The sequence below is a fragment of the Limulus polyphemus genome, unplaced genomic scaffold (genome assembly GCF_000517525.1).
Source record: "Limulus polyphemus unplaced genomic scaffold, Limulus_polyphemus-2.1.2 Scaffold1390, whole genome shotgun sequence".
NCBI lineage: Eukaryota > Metazoa > Arthropoda > Merostomata > Xiphosura > Limulidae > Limulus > Limulus polyphemus.
Genome location: NW_013667000.1, coordinates 129,723 through 140,530, shown reverse-complemented (window position 1 = coordinate 140,530; position 10,808 = coordinate 129,723). Strand labels below are relative to the sequence as shown.

Sequence of the window (10,808 nt, the reverse complement as noted above, 5' to 3'; positions counted from 1 at the left end):
GTAAACGATTTAGAAGCACATTTTACTGTACTACGTATGGTTAACTTGTATTGATGTAAACGATTTAGAAGCACATTTTACTGTACTACGTATGGTTAACTTGTATTGATGTAAACGATTTACAGTTTAAATGATGTTGTTTGTGTACTAGTTGGAGTTAAATTTTCAAACAGACTAAAATAAAGCACGGAACGTGTAAAAACTCTGCTGCTACCTCTTAAACGCTCTCCTCAGTGGCTCAGCAGTAATCTGGAGCACCTATAACACTAAGGATCGGAGTTCGACCCCGCTCTGGGCACAACAAAGATAGCCCGCTGTGCAGATTCTAACTTAACAATTTACAAACAAGCATTCCCCTTTCGCACGTGGATCAGCTCATTTGGAATTCGAAGAATGAAAGCGTATCTGAATTGGCTTGACAGTAAAATCTATGTAAGCATAAAACTGGTTAAATACACTCAATGAAACTCGAAACTTCCAACAACTAATCGCGTTACAAATAATTTTAGGATTGTTAGTTTGTTTTTAGAGCAGAACCACGTTAGACTATCTGCTATGTCCAAAGAGGGGATCGAACCCTGGATTTTAGCGTTGTAAATTCGTAGACATACCACTGTACCATCGGAAGACAATAATGTTGGGAATTATTATTTTGAATATCGAGGCAATTTTAGAGTTTATGTTTACTTTAAACTGTTGCTATATATGGCATGGACATATTTTATTTTTCTGTAAAACATAAATAAACCATTTGAATTTTATTAAAGAAACTGGTTAAACACAGCAACTGTATCCATTTCTAACCCAATAGATATAACTTAGTGTATTTTTTGAGTTGGATCATACCTTGTGCATAAGCTTAAAATAATTATATAGTAGTTAATAATTACTGGGCATTTTGATATGAAAAACTTTTTAGACAAGTTAGTCATTTTAAGTACGACTTCTTATGAATCAAATAGTTTCATTAAATAATTTAAACTTAAAGCTACATTGAATGAGATGGATTTTATGGCCTCTTAAGGTTTAACCAGATTGGGTAAATGTAGTTTATTTATAAAGCACGTACACCTTTTAGACACCGTAGCCTAGAATATAAATGTTATTGAGTAAGTGAAAGTCATGATAAACTACAGAAATGTAAGACTGATTTTAGCTAATGGAAGCTAGATAAAAAAAAAACCCAACAAAAAACACTTTTAAATGAAGTATAAGTAGAGAACCCATAAAGCGCTTAAACGATTTTCGTATCACTCGGCAAGAAGACTGGCCATTGAATTGTTAGACATAGTGACTTTCGAGACTGATTGATCGTGGCATGTTACATGCGAATACAGCACCCCCGCCCCTATTTTTCTTCTTCTCCATACTGAATGTGGTTATCAGGAACATAAAACAATGAATGATATAAAATACGTGGTATGGGAATAATAATATTTTCCGTTCGTCTCATTGCAGGCGTATGGTATTCCATCTCGTGGTGAAGATTTTATTATTTCCAGTTTTATTACCGTCATTCTAGTGAAAATTGTGTAACTTTAGAGTAACAGTAATAGGATGAGGTTTGTGCCAGAAAGAATAGGCGCCAGCAAAGGATCACTTAGACTAGTATGCTAAATTTATTTATAGTAAGTGATATTAAAAAATTCATGGCTATTTTAGAAAGCTGTAAAATTTAAGGCTGCTTAGAATGGTTTCGTTTTCAATGCTAATTACGTGAAATCATGAAGTAGAAAATCAGGTAGTAAATGAAACAATACGGATGTAATGGTTATTCTGGACACTATGCTTTTTTGTTTGTTTTGAATTTAGCGCAAAGCTACACGAGCGCTATCTGCGCTAGCCGTCTCTAATTTAGCAGTGTAAGACTAGAGGGAAGGCAGCTAGTCATCACCACCCACCGCCAACTCTTGGGCTACTATTTTACCAACGAATAGTGGGATTGATCGTCACATTATAACGTCCCCACGGCTGAAAGGGCGAGCATGTTTGGTGGGACGGGGATTCGAACCCGCAGATTGCGAGTCGAGTTCCCTAACCACCTGGTCATGCCAGGCCATTTCTGGACACTATTATAAACATCCGACAATCGATTGTCATCGTTATATCGACGAATGGTCAAACGTTGACAGTTATCGATCCCGCCACACTAAAACAATTTGTATTTTATCATATTACAGATTTCCTTTATTTTCACCAAAGGTAAAAGAGAAAAAATAATCTTAGACGTAGAAGCCTAATGCATTCTTTGATTCGTTGCATCCTCTACTGTGGACTGCAGTTTCGCCTATTCAAGTCTCGTCAGCACAGCTTGAGTCAGCAAATCAAAGAAACACAGTTAGGCCTCTTATAATGGTGATGTGTGTGTAATCTTAATGGTGTTTTGAGTTCTGTTAACACCCCATACAGTAGCCTAATTAGTTTAAAACGACTAAAAATAACCTTTATAAATGTGTGTTATATGTTTAGTTTTCAGTGTAAGTCAGCTGTCTTACTTGATGTTGTCCTTTAATTAATATGGGAAACCTCAAATAAAAAGATTACGCGCCTAGACAGACACAAACGTACAGTAAATATATGAAGTGTAAACTTTCCTACTAACAATATCTTAAGCTGTTTAGGTGGACGTTTTAGTTTACGGCAGGATGTTCACTTTAACTTGTAAGTTGAACGTTAATTTTAACAAAATTCTGGGATTTTCTGAACGTTTGTTTGTTTGTTTGTTTGAAATTAAGCACAAAGCTACACATTGGGCTATCTGTGCTCTGCCCACCACGGGTATCGAAACCCGGATTCTAGTGTTGTAAGTCCGCAGACATACCACTGTGCCACTGGGGGGCTTTTCTGAACGTCTGCTATGATACAGTTCCATAAACAAGAAGCAAAACAAAACTGAATATATAAACCATGTATACTTGGTTACAGAAACGTGGAACATACTGATATCGGCTGATTGTAAAAACAAGCGGGAATCCTCAATAGCCGCGCCACTTGAAATTCTTTTGGGCAAGATCAGAGTAAATTAATCTATGATACGCCCCCCCTTTATTAGCTATATTTTTGTGCGCCAGCAATACCAAGCGTGAGGCGCGCGTTTACCCGATTCGATTTTATTGCTCATCAGGATCTCTACCAGCCTACCCTCAAATTGAAATTATTTTAGGTAGGATTAGAGTGAATTAATGTATGAGACCTTGGGCGTGATGAAACATATCAATCAAAACGATTTGATCTGTTGAGTCCAAAACTGTAATTAGATCTCAAATCGGCCAAGAGATGACGGAGCTATGAGCTAAAAGTTTGTAAAAAAACCCAAGCCGGAGTCATTCTACGAGCGGCTATGCTGCGGCTAAAGGAGTCATAATCTTGATAAAATTAATATTTATAGATACTTGACTCTGAAAGTCGAAATTAAACGGTAATCAAAACTGAGATTGAAGTAGTTTTACAAAGATGTCCTTACATATACATAATAAGCTGTTAGTTAGTTAGTTTTTTAATTATGCACAAAAGGGCTATCTCTGCTCTGCCCACCACGGGTTTCTAGCGTTGTAAGTCCGCAGACATACCGTTGTGCCACGTTTTTTTTTTAGTTACTAAACGGAGTCGCAGTAAATAACAAGACATGCCAGTGTTTTGTGTTTTATAGTATACATTTGAGTTTTAGATTACATACATGCACCAGTCGTGGTCAACGTATTATCAAACGAGTTTAGTTATAGTTGTGGAATGGGTATGATTTTTACATAGGATGTTTACTCATAAAGATAACAAGAATCTGTGGAATCATGCGTAGTTCAAATTAAAACTTTATTTTGGAACTGTGCGAGTTCGTAATGTAAATGGATAGAAAAAATATCGAGATATTTACATTGTGAAATTAGATCCGAATTCGGTGCGGACATGGCCTTAGTGGTTAATATGTCGGGCTGCGGATCGAGAGTCTGGGGTTCGAGCTGTGAACGAGTTGTAAAAACACTTATTTGTTTTAGAAATATCATGCAAAGTTACGTAAGAGTTACTTGCGGATAGCCGTCCATAATTTTGAACAGATAGACTAGAGGGAAAGTGGCAGGTTAACAGCAACCATCGAGAACTTTCGAATTCTGTTCGGGAATTCAAAACGTGAAATGGTTATGAAATCTAAGATACAAAGTCTTTTACTTGCACACCATTTGATAACAAATAAAAATAAGGAAGAAATTATAAGCAGTCAATTTCACAACGCAACTTTCAACAAGACCAAGAAACGTATTTTGACATTGTATTTCTATGAACTTTTGTAAATTTAGCATACGAAAGAAAATTATTCGTGTAAAAGCATGTAAGATCATTTTATAGTCTGACCACTGAACTCTCTGCGGGTTCGGATCCTCGTCCTACCAAATATGCTCGCCCTTTCAGCCGTAGAGTCGTTATAATGTGTCGGTCAACTCCACTATTTGTTGGTAAAAGAGTAACTCAAGAGTTGGCGGTGGGTGGTGATGTCTAGCTGCCTCCCCTCTAGTCTTTCACTGCTAAACTAGGGACGGTTAGTGCAGATAGCCCTCGTGTAGCTTTGCGCGAACTTCCAAACAAACCAAAACCAAAACCATTCAACTCTTACCTATGAGACATGCTAAATTGAACAGTTACGGATACTTCTTTGTCGCACTTACAAGGAAAGGTAAGCAACTCTACATTCAGATTTCTTTTTCCCTAAAAGACAGAGTCGATAATATTAATAAGTAGCAGTATTCGTTCATTAATTATAGTATATATTTATATATATATATGGCTAACGATGTCTTTAAGCCTAAAACCTTAGCTATGATTTCGATGTTACATGGCTACAGTGTGATAAGAAATAAGTATTTCTTTGTTTTAAATATCCACGCAAATCTAGTTATCCGTAATTTTGAGCTGATAGATTAGAGGGAACGCAGCTACCAGCAGCATCAACCGCCAACTCATGGGCTACTCGAATTTTACAGTAGGATTTAAATGTTAATCTTATAACACACATACGGTTTCAAAGTGAAGACGCGGATCATGGACTTTTGGATTCACAGTTCGACACACTAACCACTAGGCCACACACGGCCCAAGTCATAAGGTTAAAAATATACTTGATTGAAGATGTGTTTCTTCTTCTGTAGTTTTCGGTTATATTGGGGAGAAAAAGAAAAGATTCATAAGAGAAGCAATTTCTATACCAACAGCTTGAGGTGTTTTTTTCTTCTTAATCTGGAAACTAAGCTTAGAGAAGTTTAATCATGATAGAGCAGACTGTACGCCAACAGAGAATGGGGGCGGAAGGAATCGAAAGAGATTGTCTTTTCGAATTACACGTACTAGCAGTAAGAACAAGGCGTGCTTATAAGTAAGCCTATATCAGCTGAGCGAACAGAGCCAGTGTAGCCAAAATGAATAAAAAACAAGGAGGACTCTACATGGTTGTTATAAAGCAAAAACAAAACACGTATATTGAAGTATATTACACAGCAAAAAATGTTTATCTCTCTCTCTCCTTTAATTGGGATATTTTAATAGTATTGAAGTGAAATATAATGTTAAATATGAGCATAAGATATGTAATTATTTCAGATTAGTAAGTTTGGCAGGACTTAAATTTCACTTGAAACGTATAAAAGTACATATTTTCACTGACATAAGAAATTCACTGCTTTAATGGAGAAACTCGAAGAATACAAACTGAAAACTGGAAAATATTGTTATAAAATATATTTCTAATATTTTAATTTAGTTGTTTGTTTGCTCATCATAATGTCATGATAATGTAAGATCTATAGATTTAATTAAAATTAAGGCCTCAGTAGTATCTATAAAAATCGTGTAGTATGTAGAAATAAGAGTACAATATAAATACCAAATGAGTTATTGAGTTCAGTTGGCCAGTTAGTGAGTTATAAAGTGAGAACTATCGCGCTTATTTGTCTACGGTTTTGTTGGGGAATTATTCAGCTCGTTTATTATCGATGGATGAGTAAAAAAAACTTAGCAAATATGTTTATAAGTAAGTTAGGCATGAATAAGTTTCAGAGTTTTATTTGAAACGTTTGTTTGTAAAGTTAGGCCTACAAGTGAACGAGCCTGTAGCGAATGTTATTAAAGAAATAAATTAACTTGTTATCGTTACCAGTACTGGATTTCGCATAATTTTTATCAAGTAATCCAAAAGAGCCCCCATAACGATAGAAACTTTACAGTATACCTAGGCAAGAAAGATTTTATAAATTAGAAAAAGCTAGAAATAGGAGAATTAATTATAACACAGAATTTTTCCTTCAACCAGAGGCGAAGAAATACTTTTGGGTGGCAGAGCTAGGAACAGTTTGTTTGTTTGTAATTAAGCATAAAGTTACACAATGGGCTATCTGTGCTCTGCCCACAACGGGTATAGAAACCCGGATTCTAGCGATGTAAGTCCGCAGACATACCGCTGTGCCACTGGGGGGGGGGGGCACTAGGAACAAGAAGTTTCGGGAAATTTTTTCTGGAGGTATTGCGTACACTATTGGAAAGTCCGAAATACGTTATATCCAGAAAAGGTAATCCATATGATGGTAACGTCAAAAAGACACAGGGCTTAGCTGCACCATCTTACCAGAAACGGCAACATACACGAATTGATTATCTCTTTTTTTTATTTTCAAATCTAACTATGCAACCTTTCTTCAATGTGTGTTTGAGGTTTTAGACATTGTTCTCGATCTTTTGATCTGGAGGAAGACTACTACAACCATTATCACTACTGTTCTTTTCAGCACAAACCTATTTTTTGAGTATCACCACAGCATGTCTGAGCTTGAAAGATGGATTTGCCTTAACAAAAGCTGTAAAAACGTCCATCATGATCTCCTCTACCTTGGCTGCATAGGTTGCAAGTCGAATGTTTCGGAACCTTCCAAATGCAGGTAACCGATGGAATAATGGTGATTGAAAAGTCACAATTAATACAAAGGTTCCTGATGGTTTATGACTATAAAACTATTGAACCTACGGAATAATCCTACTTCATATTTTCTCAGTGAAATGGTTTTTAGGGAGTTTTTAAAAGAATATTACAGTATCTTTTAGTTATATATGTCATTTATGAGCGATAATAAACTTGAAACGTGAAAATATCCCATGCATGCCCCTCACGTGCTTTTTCAATAAGGATGTGCATATACGGCTATGTATGAGAGTGAATTTATTATAAATTAAGGTTTTTACACGACTTCAGTATTATTAACTGTGTTTTTAACTTCCCTTATGAACGTCTTAGGGGAAATTGGAATAAATGAAACGAGCTCGATATTCACCATAATTTTTGGTAATGTACTAAGCCTTTTATTTCCGAAGGTACAGACGACTAATTATAACATGTGTAGAAGCACTTCAAAATACAAGTTAGCGAGGGATTGCTATACTTTAAGATTTATGGACTGGGTGTAGATATTGAAAATAGCTTTAAGCACAAATCGAACTAAGCCTTTTATTTCCGAAGGTACAGACGACTAATTATAACATGTGTAGAAGCACTTCAAAATACAAGTTAGCGAGGGATTGCTATACTTTAAGATTTATGGACTGGGTGTAGATATTGAAAATAGCTTTAAGCACAAACCGAACTAAGCCTTTTATTTCCGAAGGTACAGACGGTTTATTACAACATCTGTAGAAGCACTTCAAATACAAGTTAGCGAGGGATTGCTATGCTTTAAGATTTATGGACTGGGTGTAGAAATTGAAAATAGCTTTAAGCACAAACCGAACTTCATGTAAAATCAAAATGGTTCTTTGTGATCGTTTTATGTTATTGAAGAAGACATCAGGGACTTTTCAGACTTAGCAGATCTCATAATAATTTTGTTAGCCTCTTTGTTTTAGACAGAGAACTATTAGTTTCACACCTAAAAAATAGACGATTGTATTTAACTGTAAATAAACAGTTGTATTTAACTTTTTACACCAAAGTTAAGCACATTTTTTAGGATAAGATAAAATGCAGTTAACCAAAACTTTACTTATTACCCAATAAGCTAAGAAATAATCACAACCGCAGGTTTTTTAATAAAAAAATATGGAATTTCTGATATTTTAAAGTTTTTTGACACAAGACAAATTCTCATATAGCAACTTATCTGTTATCTTTTGAATTGTAGCTAAAATAAAATAATGTTAAGATTTAGGCACTTTATAGCTTTTTTATTGCCATGATAGCAATTAATCCAAATAAAAGACGTTTTGCAGTAAGTGTTTATTCGAGCTGATTTGTTTAAATATCTGATTATTACCACTTGTCATTCCGAATGTGCGATTTTGGTGTTCAGTTTCCATACAATTAACGCTTTTGATTAAAATATTGTTTTATAAATCATTAAGGATATTTTAGAAACATATTGACAATATTTATATATAGATTTAATTTTGTTAATTCTTAAATCATCATACCAGGAAAGATTAATATTAAGTAATTGGATAATTAAAGACCAAATACGTAATGCCAAAGACTCAGACGTTAGGCTTTCATGTCCAATGCACACCCTTCCTCCCTAAAGCTTTCCATATTCCATCTAGAGTATGAGAACGGCTGTTTTCCAGCGCCTCTTTCAACAGTCGGATTACCCAAAAATCCATATATAGTGACTATGCGGGTATTTTTCGTATGAAATTATATGGATACCCGTTTAATTCTCCAGCAGCTTGAAGTATGCGATGGTTGAACGGAAGCAAATTGTGTATAATTGACTTATGTTTCTTTACTAGGAGGAGATTCTTCTTGATTAATTTGCATACTTTAGCCTGGGACACGTGCACGGCTTTTACCATTGACTTTTATGTTCGTGGATTCTCATCTATCACTAGAAGTTGCACATTTGCTTACTAAGGCTTGGGTACGACTTGTTACAGGTCTCTGTCTGGATAGTTCTTGTGCTTCAAATTGATTCATATTCCTTTGTTTTTCCAATGTCATCAAATATAAGGGATATCTCCGTCTTGGAAATTCTAACACCCCGAACACACATCTTTATGATCTAAGTGTATGAATACTTTGCACCGGAAAGGACTTTACACACGCTTGACAATATCGATAATTTTTTCGGTGGCATCACACTATCTATGAAACGCCAAGCAATGTCAAAATGTAGTTTTGATACATTCAGTTTCACCACGACTTTATGTTCGCTGTAGTTTGGACATTCAAAATCGTTTTAATATAGCGTATTAAACCCCTTGCTTGTAAATGCTCCCCCTGCATAAAAAATAATAATTGGTCCCCTACATTTATTTCATTGTAATTGTGGTCACGATCCTGGCTGATTCGGGCCCCCCCGTTTTGGCTCGCCTCCCAATTGCGGGTGCATACTTACTCCACTGCTTACAAGCACATCAGACCGAGCTGCTGAATATATTACAAATCTGTATGAATTTTAGATAATCTATTAATGATTTTTTTTAGAATAGGCTGCACTACCCATTGTAGCTTCTTCAAGTTTTAGTGTAAGTTAAACGACGTTTCTCTGCCACATGCATAAATATTACAGTTATGTTATTAAATAGCTTATTAAATACTGCTGTTTGATTTCGATCAAAGTTTGATATGTTCTAACTTCTGGAGAAGTCTTTTTCAATCAGAGTCCTAATTTCATCCATATCATAAGGCAATTCATATTTAAGCTATTTGTATCGTGGAATTTTTGTGTTTTTTTAAATTATTGTCAGGAACGAAAACTTTCATCAGTCAGTGGCATTTTCTTGTTACTAAACAATTTACAAAACAACAACAACAACAACATAATACTGCACTTAGTTTATTAAAAAAAACAGCTTGGACGTGACACTTTTACCATATTTTTCATTTTTCGAAAATAGTTACCTTTTACAAATTGTTTTCCAGACTGATTTTCATGTGATGAAAAAATACCTTCTTTATATTGTACTGGTCCATGTTTTAGTAACGTCTCGAGTCGTCTGTATTTTGTGACCATGAACCAATATTCGAAATGTCTAGTTTTGGTATCTAGCTACAATCTTCGTTAATATGTTTTTGTTTTTTTCAAAACGCGGAATATCGTTTTTTTCCAGTTGATCGTTGTTTAATCTGTATGTAACAGTGATGTAATTGATTCGCGACTGTAATACCACGACCTACAATAATCGTTACAGATATGTTAAGCAAGCTGTCAGGCGCTTATGTAAAACACGTTAGATGAAAGAAAATAATTATGGCGTTTCTTATATATCAAACACACACACACGTTTTAAAGTTGATATTTCGTTAGTAAAATGTCACTTGGCAAGTGAATAGAATTAAATTGTCAATTGCTTTTCGTTGTACTGAATTAACTCAATACAAGAAGCATACCAATAACGTTTTAAAAGGTTCTGAAACATTTCTATACGATCTTCCTTGTAAACAGTGTACGACACTTTGATTGCCATTCATTCGAATGCTTTTCGTTGTACTGAATTAACTCAATACAAGAAGCATACCAATAACGTTTTAAAAGGTTCTGAAACATTTCTATACGATCTTCCTTGTAAACAGTGTACGACACTTTGATTGCCATTCATTCGAATGCTTTTCGTTGTACTGAATTAACTCAATACAAGAAGCATAACAATAACGTTTTAAAAGGTTCTAAAAACATTTCTATACGATCTTCCTTGTAAACAGTGTACGACACTTTGATTGCCATTCATTCCGAATGCTTTTAGTTGTACTGAATTAACTCAATACAAGAAGCATAACAATAACGTTTAAAAGGTTCTAAAAACATTTCTTTACGATCTTCCTTGTAAACAGTGTACGACACTTT

At 35.0% G+C, this 10,808-nt stretch overlaps 1 protein-coding gene across 1 annotated transcript in view; it reads left to right on the top strand.

Moving 5' to 3' along the window:
- The window catches only part of LOC111086749 (potassium voltage-gated channel subfamily H member 2-like), a gene marked incomplete at its 3' end in the record, with an annotated part of 160,717 nt that overhangs the window by 25,837 nt on the left and 124,072 nt on the right, over positions 1-10,808 (top strand). The window lies entirely within an intron of this gene.